At 36.4% G+C, this 20,755-nt stretch overlaps 1 pseudogene; it reads right to left on the bottom strand.

Moving 5' to 3' along the window:
- Nucleotides 1-1,933: 1,933 nt before the first annotated feature.
- LOC143271885 (vomeronasal type-2 receptor 116-like) lies at nucleotides 1,934-18,879 on the bottom strand (annotated as a pseudogene).
- Nucleotides 18,880-20,755: the final 1,876 nt, after the last annotated feature.

Below are 20,755 nucleotides of genomic sequence, written 5' to 3'. Positions count from 1 at the left end.
TAACTGCTCAAAGCATATCCAGAAATCAGACTCACAACCAAACATTAATTGGAGCATAGGGAACCTTGAAGAAGAGGAGCAGGAAGGATTATAGGAAGCAAGGAAACCAGGAGAACATGGCCCATAGAAACATGTAAGCAGAGCTTATAGGGGCTCACAACAACTGAAGCAGAAATTATGGTTGCTGTATGGGTCTGTGTTAAGTTCTCTGTATACTTGCAGTAGTTATTTAGCTTGTGAAGTTTGTGGTACTCTTAATAGTGGAAGATGAGTGTCTTTGACTATGTTGTCTCCTTATCAAACACTTTTCTTCCTATTAGTGTGCCTCATCCAGCCTTGATATGAGAGACTTTTCCTAGTTTTATTGTCACTTGTTATGCTGTGTTTGCTTGACCTCCCTGGGAGGCCTGACCTTTAATGAAGGGAAAAGGAGAAGCAGTGGATCAAGTACAGAATGTAGGTTTGTGGTGGGTAGAACAGGATGGAGTGGAGGAAGGAAAAGCTATGGTGAGAATGTATTTAATGTGAAAATAAAAATGCTTGAAAAAGAAAATCAGGAAAACACAAATAAACAGGGTAAGAAGATAAATAAAACAGTTCAAGACCTTAAAATTGAAATCAAATCAATAAAAAAGTGACCAAAAGTGAAATAATTCTGGAAATAAAAAATTAGGAAATCAAACAGCAACAATAAAACCCAGATTCACTATCATTGTGGACCATTCCAACTCAATTTTTTATGTATCTTCAGAGAAAAATATTCAATTTCATAGGGGAAAGCCACAACAAAAGATACAAAATTGTTGAAATAATTATGAAAAATTAAAAAAAAAATTTGGAAGTTTGACCATTCCTGATTTCAATTTGAAAAAACAAAGAGTAACAAAAACAGTACAGTACTGGAATAAAAAGAGACAAATTGATCATTGGAATCAAAGTGAAATCCTAGATATAAATTCACACACCTATGGACACATGATTATGATAATAAGAGACACAATACACATTTGAAAAATAAGGCATTTGCAACAAATGTCTACATATAGAAGGCAACCTGTATCAAGTGCCTTAACATAAAACCAGATACCCTGAACCTAGTAGAAAAGAAAGTGAGAAAGAGCCTTGAGGTCATTGCAATTGGAGAAGAATTTCTGGATAGAACACTATTAGCGTACACACTAAGACCAACAATTAACAAACAGAGCCTCATGAAGGTGAAAAGCTCCTTTAAGGCAAAGGACATTCTCCTTGAGACAAATCAGCAACCTAAGGAATGGAAACAAGGCTTTTACCATTGCCACATCTGAGAGAGGACTTATATCCACAACACATGAAGAACTCAAGAGACTAGGTATCAAAAACCAATAATCCAATTTTAGAATGCAATAGTGAAGTAAACCCAGAATTCACTTAAGGGAAAACTCAAATTACTGAGAAAACTTAAGGAAATGTTATTTTTGCCTTGTCTTACTGTGTATTGTTTTGTCATCTTTGGTTCTTATCTTTTGGAGTACTCTTTTTGGAAAGTTATTGGAGGCATAATGGATGTGAGAGAGAGAGTGTGTGTGTAGTTAGGGGAGAGTTGTGTGTGAGAACAAAACATCGTGTTTAGTCTCACCATTGTGCTATCAATACCTCACATTCACTCAGATATCGAAAGAACAGAGTTTATTTCAATTATTATTGTATATTGGAGAAAGGAGAGATCTTGAACACTGGGATATTGTCTAATGCCAGGTCTTATGGAATGAGTGGTTGATTGGAATTTTATAGGAGACAATGTACAGAAAAGCAGTATGAATGATAATTGTAGGCATCATCATTAGAAGAAGGGTTGAGAGTCACAAGCTAATGCATGCATCTTGCATTGTATCCTAAGAGATGGTTCTTTACCAACACTAAAGTTGTCAGTTTCAATTAAGGAAATGTCAGTTCAGAAAGATGTTTTCTCCTTTAACTTTTGAAGAGAATTTCTTTCTGGTCTTAACAAAATTATGTAGCACTTAGGGAAAAAGATACATCCCAGAAGGCCAACACTGGAGGCCAAGATGGAGAAGACCTCCACAGCAACCATGACCTTGCCCTTTGTGCTGTGGTAGACAGGAAGAAAAGTGACCCAGACACTGCAAAACAACAGCATGCTGAAGGTCAGCAACTTGGCTTCATTGAATTTGTCAGGGAGATTCCTGGCCAAGAAAGCCACAATGAAGCTCCCAAAGGCAAGGGAGCCATGGTATCCCAAGACACAGTAGAATGCAGTAACTGAGCCCTTGATGCATACAATGATGATTTGGCCATGCTCAGAATGTGCATCAATGTCAATAGATGGAGGAGAAACTCCCAGCCAGATTGCACAGAGAATAATCTGGATGAGGGTACAGATGGCAATGATATAGTTGGGTGCCCCTGAAGTCAGATAGAACCTCATCCTTTTTCCGGGGGTTGTGACTTTGAAAGCAAGAACAACAGTAACTGTTTTGGCCAACACAGTGGAAACAGCCACAGTGAATACAACTCCAAATGTGATTTGCTGAAGGATGCATGCAGCTGCATTGGGATGGCCAATAAAGAGCAAGGGACACAGGAAACAAAAGAGGAGTGAGATGAGCAATGTGTAACTGAGATTGCGGTTATTGGCCTTGACAATGGGAGTGTCATGATGCTTCACAAATACCCCAAGAACCACAGATGTGAATGCAGTGAAGCACAAAGCCATTGAGGTCAGAGCCATCCCCAACGGGTCTTCATGGTTAGAAAGATCACGGATTTGGGAATACACTGGTTCTGGTCTCTGTTGGCATACTGCTCCTCTGGACACTTCACACATTTATCCACATCTGATGGAGAAAGGAAAGAATGATTAGTGCAGCTTAGCATATTTAGAGATGAAACATTTCACTTAAGTGTGTTGCAGAAGCAGGTTAATGTCTGTATTTTTCCTGAGGATATAGGTAAAAGGTATTGCTACACAGCAATGCTTCAATTTCACAATATTCATTCATTATATTTATGTGTAAGGAAACTAAACCATCATTATGTTGTCTATATAACTGCGTGTTCATGATTCCATTTGTCATCTTAAGGAAAGCACAGGTATTTTCAGCACCATTGTGGATGCTATGATAAAGTGCCTTAAAGTTTTTAAGTGACAAAAACTGAAATCATTAACCACTATTTTGCACAGTGTATATTTTAAAGTCTTAGTAGCAGGTATACATTGTCTGCTGTATTTTTTCTTTCTGTTTTATGAATGCTGTCTTTATTAGAGATGGAGACTGTGTCTACTACTGGGACAATACTTGTGATATATTTTCTAGTGTGAATTTGTCAGCCTAAACACACTGATGTAGATGAATTTCTAAATAGACGTATTAAACAAGAAACAGAGAGCCAAGGGGTAAAAGCCGTAGAGATCAGAGAAATAGTGAGAGCTGCCAGCCAACCTTAGCTCACCATGCCACTGTAGCTTCCCAAGGGAGAGCTTCTTCCTGTCTAACCTGTGGAATCATTTCCTTGCTGTTCTGCCTTCTCATTGGCTCTTAGCCCAGCTATCTAACTTCCTTGTCACTGCCTGTCTGTACAGACCTCTAGGTATCTATGGTTGGTACTGGGATTTAGACGGGTGTTACCATGCTTGGTTGTCCCCTAGTGTGTCCTTGAACATACAGAGACTCTGCTTGCCATGTGATTTAATTAAGTGCATGTGCTACCACTGCCTGAATTTTGTTTATGGCTGGCTATGTCCTCTGATCTTCAGGCAAACTTTATTTATTAACATACAAATGAAATATCACCACACATTGACATAGATGCAATATTAAACAGAATCAGTAGGAAACTTCAGAGTCAGTAAGAGATACCCTAGGATCAAGTTCTCAACACAAAGAAGTTTTATTTGACTCAGAGGTGAATAAGAGACAAAGGCAGGATATAGAGGATGAGGGAGAAGGGAATGGAACATGGGAGATGGGTTACAGGTATTTCGCTGAAATATAAAGAACTTCCTCTGGATAAAGAGGTGACAGGTTTACCCTTTAGGAAAATGGCAGTTCATAAATGTAAAAAAGGAATCCCATATTAGCATGAAGTGTTTAATTGGATAGTCAAGTCTATTCGGACAGCCATAGGGGGTATTGCTTTTCTGACTTCAATACTTTGATAGTCAGCCACAGGAGGAGGTAGTGGCTAAATAAGGGAACAGACCTTGGTAGCTAGATTTAAGTATGTAATTGCAGACTGTTGGTGGTTTCTCATGTCTTTAATCCTAGCACAAGGGAAGCAGAGGCAGACAGAATTCTGGTTCAAGGTCAGCCATATCTACAAAGCTAGTTCCAGGATAGCCAGGGCTACACACACACACACACACACACACACACACACACACACACACACACCCTGTCACAAAACAAAAACAAAAACAAAAACAAAAAAGTAAGTGTCTTAGGTAGTATTTCTATTGCTGTGAGGGGAAACCTTGACCTTGGCCACTTTTATAAAGTAAAACATTTAATTGAGTGTCTTATAGTTCAGAGGTTTAGTTCATTAACACCATGGTTGGTCATGGTGGCATGCAAGTAGACCTGGTGCTGTAGACATACCTTACAATTAATTATACATGTGCTGTGGAATGTGCTATATGTCCTGTGGGAGCCCGTTCTTGGGTTCCTCGTGGCTTTACCCAGCAGGTCTGCATAGAGGATGATTAGAACCATGGGCCTGAGTGCAGGTGTCTGAGATGGTCTGCACTTGGCTGTGCTGGGGGATGGTCTGTATGTCAAATTGCTCTGATTGATCAATAAATAAAACCTGACTGGCCATGGTTAGGCACAAAGTATAGGCAGGACTAACAGAGAGGAGAAATAAAAGAACAGGAAGGCAGAAGGAGAGTGCCTGCCCGCAACCTGCCAGGACAAGCAGCATGTGAAAATGCCCGTAAGCCACGAGCCACGTTGCAAGGTATAGATTTGTAGAAATGGATTAATTTAAGCTATAAGAACAGATAGTAAGAAGCCTGCCACGGCCATACAGTTTGAAAGCAATATAAGTCTCTGTGTTTACTTGGTTGGGCCTGAGTGGCTGTGGGACTGGTGGGTGACAAAGGTTTTTTTCTGACTGTGGGCAAGGCAGGAAAACTCTAGCTACATCCATGTTTGATCCATAGGCAGCAGTAATAAACTGACTCAATTGGTGTGGCTTGAGTGTCTGAGAGTTCTAATTCTTCCCACAGAGTGACACACTTTCTCCAAAAAGACCACCCCTTCTCCAACAAGATAGCATTCTACTAATAAGACCATTCCTCATAATTTTATGTGGTCAAATCACATTCAAACTTCCTCAGTAATCTAATGGTATTGAGCAAGGCAAAGGGAATAGGGGAGAAGAGTAGAGCTTGATAAAGACATGTTGCCCACTCTTCGTCTGGCTAAAGTCACTTCAGATTCATTACGTTTTTTTGTGTGTGTGTCTTTGTGTATGTGTACAGATTTATGTATATATATATATATATATATGTATACATATAGAATAACAAAAGAGCTCATGAATATGAGAGTGATTCAGTTTATATGGGGTAAGTAGGAGGATGAAATGATAGAAGCAATTTATATAATTTTGATGTTTGAAAATGCAAAAATAATTAAATATATTAAATTAATGCCCCCTTAGTTGAGTCTTCATCTGGCAGGAAGGACTGTGTACTTCTGAGGATTGTTCATAAGAAACAGTAACCTTATCACTTAAGGTAGAAACCTCTGTATATTTTAAGAATTGAAAACCCCTACATCCTGATTCCATCACCCTTGGGAAGAGACAAGTACATTCCTCCTGCCCTAATTTCTATCTATGTGAGACTGAGATGCTGCAAGTGTAATCCAGTATGAAGGAGATATTTATATAACACCATGAGCAACTCAACACAAGGACATTCAAGCAAGAGTGATAGCACAGACTGTTTGTTTTAAGGAATAGGACCCCAATCATAAGCTGTAATGGCTAACCTTGAAAGATAAGGAAACTTGATTACAGTTGCTCTAAATCAGTGGATAATTGAATAGTCATGATGTGCTTCTAGATTTTAAGTCTGCATTTAAAGATACATGTAATTAATTAATTTATTTAAGGGAATGGAAGTTGGCTCAGTTGTGAAGAGAATATACTGCTCTTACAGAAGCCCTGAGTTAGGTCCCCAGCACCCAGATCAGGTGTCTCACAGCTGGTGTAACTAACTATGGAGACACTGGATGCCGCTCACATGCACCTGCAATTGTGCACACATAACCACTCCTCTCACATACACACACATAATGAAAGAAATAATAAAATATTTTTGCTTAAGTTTTGTTGTATTTATCATTATAAATACAGATTTCTCTTATATGTTTTTACATTTAAAACAATTTCACTAGACTTTCTTTAATTACTTCAGTAAATATTGTATGTATGAGTGCATGGAGGTCAGAAGAAAACTTCTAGGAGTTGGTTACCTTTTCCTACTACAAGGGATTTAATTGCTGTGGCATATTACAGGCCATAAGTGTCCATTACAGACTTTCATTTCATTGCATAGGATGACAGGCGATAGAAGAGAAAAACAATCCATCTGGCATATGCATGGAGCCAACTCTAAACAAATAATCATTTGACTAACAAGAGCTGTGCAGGTTTCAACAACATTTAGAAAATTGTGACTAGTTGCTTCCATAAAAAATTAAATCATATATTTGTGACATTATTAAATGGGTGAAGTATAGAAAAATATTGTACACAGGACTGCCTCTGTATTTTCTATATCAGGTGCCATCTCATTTACACTTTCCTATACTTCAAATTGCATTAATAATTTGAAAAACAGATCTCTGGGTATTGCTTAAAATTTTCTGTCTCGTTCTAAACAGTTTCTGATAATTTTACAAGTAATTATTCTTGTCTCCATTAATCTTACAGAGGGCTTTCATTTGTTTCCTAGCACCACATAAGAGATTTCAGTGGTTCTGATGCCCTGATCTGTTCTCCATTGACTCCTGCACATACATGGTGCCTTAAACGTATGAAGAGATACACAAACACATTCAAATTTTATAAATAAATATTATTAAAGACTCATAATTGTAATTTAATCTATCTATAATTTTAGAGGTGATAATCACACTAGGAAAGACCTTTTGTAGAATTCCTTCACACTGTACCTTGATTATCAAACTGTTTATCTGAGAAAATGACACATGACATGAATTTTCAATTAGTCAAAGCTGTATGTCATAGCAAAGGGTGTTACTTGAAGGTATGCTGTTATTGATCACATTCCTATAAAAATTAACATAGGCAAGTGATGTATTTTATTTGTAGAGAGGACTTTTAAACCCTTTTAATCATCTCCATGTGGGTTAGAGAGGATGATCATTGGGAAGAATTTATTAAGCAGAAACACTCACTTGTCTCATTAGAAACTTCATTTTCTGGGCAGGGGTTGCAATCAAAACAGCAGACTGTCATTCCCTCCTGCCAGAATTTTCTGAATCCAGGACCACAATCAGCACTGCACACAGAGGGTGGCATCTGAGAAAAATTAGACACATGCTTTTATCAGTAGTTTTACCTATTTCTTCCATAGCTATATTAGATGAACCTGGTGAAATAAGCTTATTCTACATACATCAAATGAATGACCATATGTTATGTACACAATACGCTGATTTTATATATACCAAATGAGTGACCATATTTCACTTAGTATATTATATAAAACCATATTTATCAGTGTGTGGAAACATTAATATAAAGTTGAGTAGCTTCACCTTGATAGACATTCAGGAAGAAGACTAGGTTGTTTGTTGTGGGCAAACACTATGGTGCTTGCAAACAGGTTTTTCTAGTTAATTTTTGTCAACTTACCACAAAGTACATTAAAAAGTTAGTCAGAACCTGAGCTAAAAGAATCCTCTTCATTGAACTAGCCTGTCAATCTACCTGTAATACATTTTATTAATTAGTCCTTGATTTAGGAGTGCTCAGCCCATTGTGGGCATTTTTATCCCTAGTCAGTGCTGTATGAGAAATCAAGCAGAGCAAATCACTAAGTAGTGGTTTTCTCCCTAAGAGTCTATGCTTTATTGAATCCAAAATCTTGCCTTGTCCTCCCTTGATTGGAACTCATGAGCCTAATCAATCACACCTCTTTATTTTGTGTATAGTCAGTGTTTAATCACAATAATAGCATTGCAATCTAGAACTAGTGGACATATGAAACTGGGGAAGAAACTCCTCATATTTCCAAATATGTACATTAACTCCAATAAAATAACACTGCAAAACATGAAAAAGAGGGTATAAGAAAAAACCAGATAAATGGCACAGCCTGGTACATTTGTATTGATAAAGCACTGAGTTAACAAGAATTGAACTGAAAAGTTGTGCATTTCCTGAGGTAAAAATGCTTTACAAAAGCTGTAAGTATTGGGGGAACCTGAACAAAAGTTAGCTTACTTAACATTAATTAAAAGATTTCTTAAGGTTTAAAATAAAAAAGCCGTTGTTTCATGAAAACCTTGCTTAGAGTGATCTGTATGCTGATTCAGAAATCTGCTGATTTTCGTGTCTTCACTTTGCATCCTTTCTTCAGTACTGAGTTTTGTTTTGAAACTACAGTGTCTCCTATGCACTGGGCCTTTCATAGTCTCCACAATATGGTTAACTAGAAATCTTCCTTTTCTTTGTAGTTTTCTTGAAAGAGGATCTCACAATGTTGTTGGGAGACCTCAACTCATATAATCTAGGTTGACATAGTTACCACAGAGATCTGTGTCTCCTTCCTCCTGAATACTGGGATTAAAATATATGCTGTCAGGAGGCACAGTTTTTCCCTTCTTTTCTGTTTGTCATGTTTACAATTTCTTTTTACACTTGCTAAGATGTTAAGAATTTTTTTAAAGAAGAGTGGAAAACCAAGAAAAAGCGATAAAACAGGTGAAGAAATAAGTACAAGAAATGAAAACTGAGATAGAGGCAATAAAGAAGACATAAACTGAGGGAATGCTGGAAATCAAAAATCTGAGGATTGGAACAGGAATTATAGATGTAAGCATAACCAAAAGAATGTAAGAAATGGAAGACTCTCTGGCACTGAAGATACAATAGAGGAAATAGATTCGGCACTCAAAGAAAACATTAAAGCCAACAAAGTTATAACACAAATCCTTCAGGAAATCTGGGAAACCATGAAAAGACCAAAACTAATAATAATATGGAAAGAAGAGGGAAAAGAATAACAGCTCAAAGGTACAGAAAATATATTTAACAAAATCATAAAAGTAAACTTTCCCAACCTAAAGAATGAAATGCCTATAAAGATGCAAGAACCTCAGAGAACACCAAATAGACACGACCCAAAATAAGTCCCATTGCCACATAATAATCAAACCACTAAATATACAGAACAGAGAAAAAATATTAAGAGCTGAAAAGCATAAAAGAAAAGTCAAGTAACATATAAAGACAAACCCATCAGAATAACACCCAAATTCTCAAAGGAGACTCTGAAAGCAAGAGTCCTGACCAGAAATTATGCAGATGCAAAGAGATCATCGAAGCCAACCTAGCAAAGCTCTCAACTGCCATAGACCAAGTGAAAAAGGTATTCCATGACAAAAACAGATACAGATATAAAAAAATACTTATCCACAAATCCAGCTGTACAGAAAGCACTAGAAGTAAAAATCCCACCTAAAAATTTAGATTTACCCTGGAAAACACAGGAAATAGATAATCTCACACCAACAAATCCCCAAAAAGGGAAAAATACAACACTACCTTCAAAAAATAACAGGAATTAACAATCACTGGTCATTAATATCCTTTAATATCAATGGATTCAATTTGCCTATAAAAAGATACAGGTTAACAGAATGGATATGAAAATAGGATCCATCCTTCTGCTGCATACAAGAAACACACCACAACTTCAAAGAAAGACACTATCTCAGAGTAGAGGGCTGGGAAAAGCCCTTCCAGTCTAACGGATTAAGAAGTAAGCTGGTGTAGCTATTTTAATATCTGAAAAGACAGATTTCCAATTGAAATTATTAAAAAGAGTTTAAGAAGGACATTACATATTCATCACAGGAAAAATTCATCAATATGAGCTCTTAATTCTGAACATTTATGCCTCAAATTCAAGGGCACCCACATATGTAAAAGAAGCAATACTAAAGCTTAAATTGCACATCAAGCCCCACGCTAATAGTGGGAAACTTCAAAACTGCAATATCCCCAATGGACAGGTCTGCCATACAGAAACTTAAAGGAGAAATAATGGAACTAAGAGATGTTATGACTCAAATGGACTTAATAGACATTTACAGATCATTCAAACCAAATACAGAGAATGTGCCATCTTCTCAGGACCCTATGGAATCTTCCCTAGTATGTAACCACACACTCAGTCAATACGCAAATCTTAACATTTACAAAAATAAATGGAATAATCTCCTATATTTTGTCAAAACACCATGTCTTAAAGTTAGAAATCAACAGAAACACAAGTTACAAAAAGCTTACAAACTCATAGAAACTGAATAATGTTCAATTGAATCACCACTGCATCAAGGAAGAAATAAAGAAATTAAAGACTTCCTAGAGATCAACGAAAATGAAGACACCACATACCCAAACTTATGAAACACTATGAAAACAGTTCTAAGAGGAAAATTCATAAGTCTAAATGCCTACATGAAGAAGTTGGAGATATCTCACATTAGTGACTTAGCAGCATACTTAAAAGCTATAGAAGCAAAAGAAACAAACTCACCCAGGAGGAATAGATGCCAGGAAATAATCAAATTGAGGTCTGAAATCAATAAAATAGAAATAAAGAGAACAGTACAAAGAATCAATGAAACAGAGAGTTGGTTCTTTGAGAAAATCAACAAGGTAGAAAAAACATTATCGAAACTACTAATAGACAGAGAGAGAATATCCAAATTAACAAAATAAGAAATGAAAAGGAAATATAAAATCTGAGAATGAGGAAACACAGGGAATCATCAAGTCATACTTCAAAAATCTGTACTCCACAAACTGGAAATTCTAAGAAAACTGAAAATTTTCTAGATAGGTAGCACATACCAAAATTAAATCAAGACCAGTTAAACAATTTAAATATACCTATTATCTATAAGGAAATAGAAACAGTTATTAAATGTTTCCCAAATAATATAATACCATGGCCAGATGGTTTCAGTGCAGAATTCTACCAAGATTTCAAAGAAGAGCTAATAATATTCCTCACATTTTTCCCCACAATGTAAACACACAAGGAACATTGCCAAATTATTTCTAAGAGGCTACAGTTACCCTGACAGCCATGTGACACAAAGATGCAAAAGAAAGAGAATTACAGATCAATCTCCCACATGAACATTGATGCAAAAAGACTCAATAAAATACTGATAAACCATATCCAATAACATATAAAAAATCATCTACCATGATAAAGTAGACTTCATCCCAGAGATGCAGGGATTGTTCAACATACGAAAATCTATCAATGTAATCCATCATATAAACAAATTGAAATTAAAAAACACATGATCTTCTCATTGGATGCTAAAAAAACCATTTGACAAAACCTAACATTCCTTCATTTTAAAGTTCTTGGAGAAATCAGGAATACAAGAAATATACTTAAATATAATAAAGGCAATTTATAGCAAGCAGTAGCAAACATAAAATTTAATGGACAGAACTCAAAGTGATGCCACTATATTCAGGAACAAGACAAGGCTGTACACTCTCCCCATATCTATTCAATACAGTACCCAAAGTCCTAGCAAGAGCAATAAGACAACAAAAGGATATGAAAGGCATATAAATTGGAAAGTAAGAAGTCAAACTTTATTTTCAAATGATATGTAAATAAATAGATTGAAGTAGAAAATATCATCCTGAGTGAGGTAACACAGACTCAGAAACACAAACATGGTATGTATTCACTCATAAGTGGATACTAGATGCACAGTAGAGGATAATCAGAGTACAACCCACATCTCCATTGAAGGCAAGGACACAAGGCACAGAAGAATCACTTTGAGAAGGGGAAACAGAGATCTCCAGGAGCGGAGTGGGGATATGGAGGGGCAATTGAGAGGTGAAGATGGAGGAAGAGAATATGAGGGAATGGGAAGATATAGCTGGGGGAGTGATGGATTATGAAAGGAATATCCTGATAGAGGGAGATTTTATAGGGTAAGGGAGAAACCTGGTGCTAGGGAATTTCCCAGGAATCCACAAGGATATCCCAATATTAGACAACTAGCAATAGTGATTAGTGTTCCTGAACTGACGTATCCTGTTAATTAGATTGGTGAATACCCTAGCTGTCATAATAGAGCCTTCATCCAGTAACTGATAGAAGTAGATGCAGAGATACACAACCAAGCAGCACTTCGAGCTCTGGGAGTCCAGTTGAAGGAAGGAAGAGGGATTATATGAGCAAGGGGGGTCAAGGTCACAATGAGGAAATCTACAGAGACAACTCAACCAAGCACAGAGGAACTCAGGAACTTTAGACCAACAGCTTTGGAATCTGCTTGGGGCTGGACAAGACCCTCTGCATATGGGAGACATTTGTGCAGCTGGGTCTGTTTGAGGGACCCCTGGCACTGTGATCAGGATATATCTCTGGTGCATGAGCTGGCCTTTTAAATCCTATTACCTATGGTTGTATACCTTGTTCACACTTGAGACAGGGTTTAGGGGCTTGGTTCTACCTCTATTGAATGTACCAGGCTTTGCTGTCCCACCGTGGGAGAACTTACTTATTTAGCAGAGGGAATGAAGGGTTGGTAAGGGAGAGGGTTAGGCATGGATGGGGAGTACAAGAGCAGATGTGAGAGAGGGATCTGTGTTTGGTATGTAAAATGAATAAATTTTTTGTTTTAAATTAAAAAAAAATTAGCTAGGCGGTGGTGGTGCACCCCTTTAATCCCAGCACTTGGGAGACAAAGCCAAGCTGATCTCTGTGAGTTCGAGGCCTACCTGGTCTACAGAGTGAGATCCAGGAAAGACGCAAAGCTACACAGAGAAACCCTGTCTCAAAAAACGGGGAAAAAAGATAAAAAAATTAAGAGATGATCTTAATTACTGGCAGGTCTTTGTTTTCTTTCCTTCTTTCAGCCCTTGTCTTTATTTTTTGTATTGTTTTTGGAGACAAGGATTCTCTTTGTAGCCCTGGTTATTTTTTAACTCAATCTGTAATAAAAAAAAAATCACAATGATTTGCATATGTATAATTTTCTCCTCATTTACAGTTAGCCTCAGTTTTTCAGCACTGGTGTCAGAGGTTCAGCACAAAAATAGGAAAATCATTGTGTAGTAATCAGAGTGCCAAGAGAATTTTACTTTACTGGAAATAATATTAAACAGTGTTAACAAGCATTTTTATATTTATATTAAAAGACAGAAACAGGTTCTAGTATGATAAATATTCAATGTGTTTATGTCTGATATCTTCAAAGAATTAATAAAACATCATATCAAAAAGTAAAAAGGAGAGTCATACTAAAGGAGGCTAAAGAATGGTTCATAATGTGATAATCTTTTGCATTTCAGTAAGTTACAAGGAATCACAAAAAGAAAAGCTGTGTAATGGAAATCAGAACAGTTAGGTCAGACCCACCTCTCTACTTCCTGTGACCCATTCTATAACATCTTCATATAAATGTAGCTGTTGACCATGTGGAAAATATGGGCTAAACTTTCCAATCTTCACCTTAAGTCCAAGACCATTTGGGAAATTCCAAATCTGGAAAATGTCATACTCTGCCTTCAGTTTTTCTTTCTGGTTCATTATCACTTTGTCCCCAACAGTATAGGTGAAGTGGGTGTTCCTAAGAATGGAGTGCAGCTGAAAGACAGTCAGCAATTCTATAATAGTGTGTGTGTCCTTGCTCAAAGTCAGAAAATGTATTTTTATCTCATCACAAATACAACTTCACTGAAGGTGCACAGCAGAGAAATCTCAATGAAATCAAGTGGATTAATAAAATTATCATAATGTCCCTAGAATTGCAGTTCTCTCAGTGGAAACTACCAAACACAAATGCAGACATACATGCAGACACCAAACATAAATATTAAATGTGCACACACACATACACTCATATCCATACAGACATATAAACATAATACAGTCACATACTACTTACTCACACATACATGTGTAAGCCAAGACACACATGTGAACATACAGACACACAAAATCACACTTATGCACCCAAACAGACACACAGAAAAAGAAACCCACAAAAAACATACACAGGCTCACACACAAAAACTCACCATTTTATAGATATACACAGATACAAATGCACAGGGAGACACTGACAGAAATTTATGCTCAAATGCAAAGTCAAACAGCCACACACACAAATACACACAGATACACTGAAACAAAGATATACATATGCACAATCAAATCAAAAAATATACACAAATAACCACATGGGCACATATAGACATACACACTGACAAATACATACAGGAAGAGTCATAGAGAAAAACACACCTACAGGAAAAACATTGATTTAAGACAAAATAACACTGTTCTACAAACAGACAGATATGCAAATAGACAGAAACACATATAAACACATCAACACCAATATACACCCAGATACACAGAAACAAACACAAACACATCCATAAACAATGATAGCCATCCATCCACACATATGGATAGACATGTAATGTACTGAACAGAATCCTATCACTATTTTTTGTGTGTTTTACAATGCCTAAATTTGTGGCAGAATCAGCTAATAACAGAGTAGAAAATGATCCCCTACACTGATTACCACTTATATGATGACTAACAAACAAAAGCTTATCTTCTCATTGGGAAGAGGAATAATGAGGAAAGACTCTTATGTTTCCACTATTAGAAGAGGGGTGATGATATTCAGGTGCTCTGTAAGAAAATCACTGATTTACCTTGATAAATTCTGTATCCTACTCTGCTGCCTTTGCAACTGACATTTATACCAACCTTTAGATTTACTTTCTCAGGAGCAAAAATGTTCAGAAAGCTTATATTTGGAAAAATATTTCCCAATCAACTAGAATGTGGCATCAGAGAGACTATTAAAGACTCTGACATTGATGAAACCAAATATCATCCAATAGAAGAAACATTACCTTCAAGCAATTATATTGATGTCCTTTCACTTTATCCATTGTCTGAAGAAGCTTCTCCTGGTAGAAATGGGCCACGATATGCACAGCATCATATATATCATAGTTGGCATCATTAAAAGCCATGTCAAAAGTCTGTAATCCTAGCCATTCCAATGAGGCTTTGGATGAACAATTCTTCAGTGTCTTACAGTTAGAAGCTGAGACTTCACAGTTAAAGTTCATCCACTCCAGTATTGCCAGGTATTCATTTGGGGTGAGAGGGCTCAATGTCTGGAGGAAATTTTTAAAACCAGAAATCTCAGCATGATGGTGTGCAAAAGTTAGAGTCTTTTGAGATGAGTCAAGTGTAAAGTCTCTCTTACTTATAGAGACATCCCACTGTGAGGTGGTGACCCATATTTTCTGTATACCTAGAGATTCCCACATTCTATAGCTCAAAGCTAGAGTGCTGTCTGTTTCACCATAAATAATAACAACATTTGAGGATGATGTCATGATTTGCTTATAATATGTTTCTGCTCTTGACACATATAAGTGGATGTTGAACGGAATCATGTTCACAAAGGCAAAGCAGATTATATTTTCTTCCATCTCTCTTCTCAAATATGAGAGAAACTGGATACCATGATCATTGTCTGAGATGGTCAGCCCAATCCAGTTCCAGCTGAAATGAATCATGAGAGAAATCATGGCCTGGGCTAGAGATGTGTCCTTGGGGGCCATCTGATACAAATAAGGAAATTGTTCATGATCACTCAGGATAGGATGGAAAGGTCCAAAGGTAAGCTGAATGACCTGAGACACAGGGAAGACCATGAGGTACTATGCATTATAATAAGTTGTTAAACACACTTTTCTGCAAAGAGATCTTAAATACCCCTTTTCCTGCTACTTATTCTCTTATCTATACTTTCAAGAGGGAAATATGAAAGGCCCACAAAATCTCTGAATAGTACCCTTGAACTATGTAGTTTTACATAAGTGTAATTTAATTTTGTCCCTCACACTCTTCTTAGCATGTGGGAATGGCACCAGTAGAAACAGGATTTCTTGCAAAACTATCACACAACATCTCACCTGCAGAGAATGGTAGAGGTCCATTGCTTTCCCAACTACTCAAGATTCTGCCAAGTTTGGTCCTGAAAGCACCACTGAACATATGTCCAGAATTATGCAGTCATAATTAGGTGCATTGTAATGATGTTTTATAGAAGATTGAATGATATCATATGCTTTTGACATGAACTTACAACCACCTGCTAGAAATCCAAATGATAAAGACATATTTGGTAAAATATCAGGGTTCTTGTTGACTTGATCCACTGAAAAAGCTAAGGCCAGTGCAAACTGATTGTTGTCATTTCCTCCTCTGTAAAAGGTTACAGGGATTAATAGGGACAGAGATTTACAGATAATCATGTTCAATCAATATAAGGTCTATCCTGTGCTGGATAGTATTCTCAAGTACCCCCAAAGACTTAAACACATTTTCTGTGTTTGGATGTTGGCATTATATGAGAAGATGGAAGCTTACAAAAACATTTAAATGTTCATCAGACTACAATTTCTATAATTAAATGAGCCATCAGCCTCTTCCATAGACAGCCTTTTTCATCTCTGGTTTTTGAGTGTTTTCACAAAATGCCCAATGCTTTGATCAAAGAGTAACCTGATCGTGATTTCATTTTTAAATTATTGAGAAATATAAAAAACACACATGATGTGTGAGCCATTGAGTTCATGGTATTTTTTATGAAATTAACTGAATAGGGTAAGGCAGTCATGAATGTCAGATCTATGCACTGTAGTCTGGGCAACATTTGGCTCTGTTAATTATAATTCTTTATAATCAGTGGGCAATATAGCTAGCATATGTGATCCTGACCATCTTTATCTTTTTTCTTTCTGGTTTACCTCTTGTGGCCATAAAATCTTTTTTAAGGATTTATTTTTAAATAAAATCAAATATCACAGACAGATTTGGTAAACATGTATATCTGTATTCACCTGTGAATATGGATAATATTAATGCTCATATGTCATAATTAGGGAATGGATTCCAATTGTAGACTAAACTGACCTCACATGCACAGGGATACACTTCCTTTGGGTCATGAGTGCAGAGATTAAGGACGTGTACTACCTCTTTAGCATTGTTCACTTATTTTATGTTTACACTGGCATGTCACATATTTACATTGGGTTTATCTGACCAAGATAATTTTTTCTTGTAGAAAACATTGTTTGAATACCTTCTCAGTTACATTAACACAAGAATAGCATCCTACTAAATTTGTATGTGCCAGTATTACGTGTTGGTAAAATAGAAGACTCTAAAATGTAAAATGTATAAAGAAAGTTTATGGAGTTTTATGTTAAAAAATGGGTGACAGGTCAGTTGGAAGAAAATTATACCAGTTTGTGTTTATGTCTATGGGATGAATAATAATTTCTCTTTCTTTCTACTCATTTCATGTCATCTAACTAATAAAGATCAAATGTACACAAAATCAAAATATAGTCTTGCAATTGATAAAATAAGCAGATATAATGAATAAAATTAAAGGAAAACAAAAGTGGTGAATGTGATGTAAGTGTCAGAGCATAAGCAGATTAGACATATAAAGAGAGGAGAAACCTACTTCTTAAATAATAGTAAATGTGAGCTAGTGGGCAACACCTATATCCCTATTAAAAATTGTTGCCAATTATCATATTACTACTGTCTCTCAGGCAAGTGACTACTGAAGTAAGCAGTCACCAGTTTTAGGGACAGCCACAGTTCTCAATGAATGCAAACGTACCATTTACAGTCCATATTATCCTTCTTTGCTCAAAAGAAAGGGAATAAATGCACTTTGAAATTAAAGGCCAGTGATTATACATGCATACAGTAAAGTGTGGAGATAGAGGAACACATATGATGTTGAAAGTGGATAGGTTTCCTACTTCCATCCTTGATGTATCTTTAGAAGGCACAGTGTAACTACATACAGGTCATCTGAGAGAGTAAATGAATATCCATGTGAAAATTTTCTGCAGCTAGTGTGTCAGAAATATTATTTGTCCTAGCAATGTGTTAAAAACTACACATTGATGGCATATTCATCGGCTGACTTTACTCTATTGCCCTTTTTTTTACCCACTTAGGGTGGCATTCATTTAATTAGAATGGGTTTTTTTCATGAGACATCACGAGATATTGTGATATGGAAATGTGAAGAGGCAGACCATATGTGATGCAACAATGTATGGTCCTTTCTTCTCTCAGCATCCAGGTTTGGATGTTAGAGGGTAACTGGGAGAAAAACAAAACACTCTATGGACAAATTAAATGTAGAAAAATGGCATTGACTTTCTAAAGGAATTTGGAGATGATTTTTGATGTGCAGGTTGGGAGAAGGAGGCAGAAGTTTCAAGGCATTGCTCTGATCCTCATCCTCTGACCCCTCATGAAATATCCCTGATGACATTTATGTAGAAAGTATAAGGCACTTACCTTACTTTGAAAGGTTGTATAGACTTTGTTATATCCACTGGCCCATGTACTGCATCAAGTATGAAGGCACATGACTGAAATATTCCATCCTTGTCTTCACTCTGCTTCATTGTCCAAAAGCAACTAGGATGAATGGAACTTGACATGTGAAGTGGAATGTTCAGGAGTAAGAAGAATAAAATCAAAGTGAACATATTTTTCTGCTCTAACCCTGGGAAATTTGGATTGTGACATGCCATACTGATCAGAATATCAAATGGGCACCCAGATATTTCCACATGCTTTTATATCTGTGGCCGATAAGAGACTACTTGTGACTTCATGATTCATTTTCTTTTTTGTGCAGTTGTTTCCTCACCCATTGAGAATACTTTGAAACTCTCTTCCCTGCGGCTCTTCATCTGATGTTCCCAGTCTACAACATATAATTTGGATGATAAATATATAGGATGATAGTTCAGCTAGTTTTATGACATCATTTATCTATCTTTTTTGGACAGTAAAGCCCCAGGGAAGATGACATTTTGGGAAAGTTTGGTCCCATGACTGCCTCAGCAATTTGTTAGTGTTAACAGCTTTAGAAAAGATGTCAGTGTATTTTGTTAGATTATCCACAGTGAGAAATGTATTAATGGTTCAGGGGGACTCACAAATTAACAATTCACAGTTCCACCCTGGAATTGTATCACAAAGTCCATGTCATGGAAAAGCAGCTTCATGTTTAGAGTAATTGAGTTACACACAGCATTTAGAGTGTGGCCTACTCTATGCCAGTATCAGTTACAGAATATCTAACCAAAGCCTATGATGCCCTTGTCTTGAAAACCAGTAATCAGTCCAAATTATTTAATTTTCTGAATCCTCCTGTTCCAAAACTATTCAGCTCATCAAAGAACCACAGTTCATTTACAAATTAAATGTTGATTTTTTTAAATATTCAAAGAGCTCAGAAAGAACACCTAACCTGTATGCTTCATTTCATACACTATATAAGTCCTATCATTCCTCCTCACAACCAATCATTATTCATGAGATGATAAGTTGAATATTTGATTTTTAAACCAAGATTCCCCTCCATGATTCAGTCTAACAGATCAATACCATGTGTTGACTCATTTCTTCTTGTTTATCTGTGTTTTTTAATGTGGTTTTTATTGGGTATGTTAGAAGCAAACAGAAACTGGGAAGTGACCCTGGGTTTTATGTATAAAATTTTCTCATACTATTTTCCTACTCATCTACTTCACTTGCATTCTGGAACCTGCACTGCCACTGTGATAATGTTTGGCTGAGTATGGGATAGAGAGCCTCTCTCAGTTGATATGGACTGCAGAGGATGTAAGAAAAATATAGGGTAAGTCTTTGCTGTTTGTTGTGATTTAGTATCTGAGATGATGCAAACAGGACTACTGTTTTTTTTCTCAATCTTATTGCACATTCAATACTAAACATTTAAAAAGTTCATGACCCTTTTTTTTGTGCAAGTTGCTGTCCCTAATACCAGAGAAGGACACAACTAGTGCTGTGTTATTTTTTACTCTTTGTAGTTCTCAAATGTTGATATTATATTCATAAAAATTCTCTGACTTTCTTCCTCCTGCTTACACCCATAAAAACCCAATCACACCCAAATTCATGAGTTTACACAAATGTAAACATATACACCTTACTGATTCCACTTAGAGTTGTTTTTATTTCAATGTATTTGGGCTGGCAAATTTGAATTAGAAAATATATCAGAGATCTGATCCCAATATAGAAACAGTCTTTATATCTCATAGAGGCAACAGTCCTAAAAGAGACAAAGACCTCAGGAGACACTGAATGCATGTGATCTGTGATTTAAAAATGCAATCAGCAAAACTATGGTTATTGAATATATCTTCTGTGAATTCACCAATATAAATCACTTCATCATTGCCTCCAAAATACACTACAAAATCAGTGTTTCCTGAAAACACAACCAAAGATCTATCTCATCAATAATAACCTTAAATGGACATAAAATGATTCGTTGGTTTTGTTCCACATATAAATAATGAACATTATGAAAAGGAAGCATTACTATAC

The sequence above is a fragment of the Peromyscus maniculatus genome, chromosome 1, assembly GCF_049852395.1.
Source record: "Peromyscus maniculatus bairdii isolate BWxNUB_F1_BW_parent chromosome 1, HU_Pman_BW_mat_3.1, whole genome shotgun sequence".
Lineage (NCBI taxonomy): Eukaryota > Metazoa > Chordata > Mammalia > Rodentia > Cricetidae > Peromyscus > Peromyscus maniculatus.
Note: the sequence above shows the minus strand (reverse complement) of the source record. Positions and strands in the feature narration are given on the sequence as shown.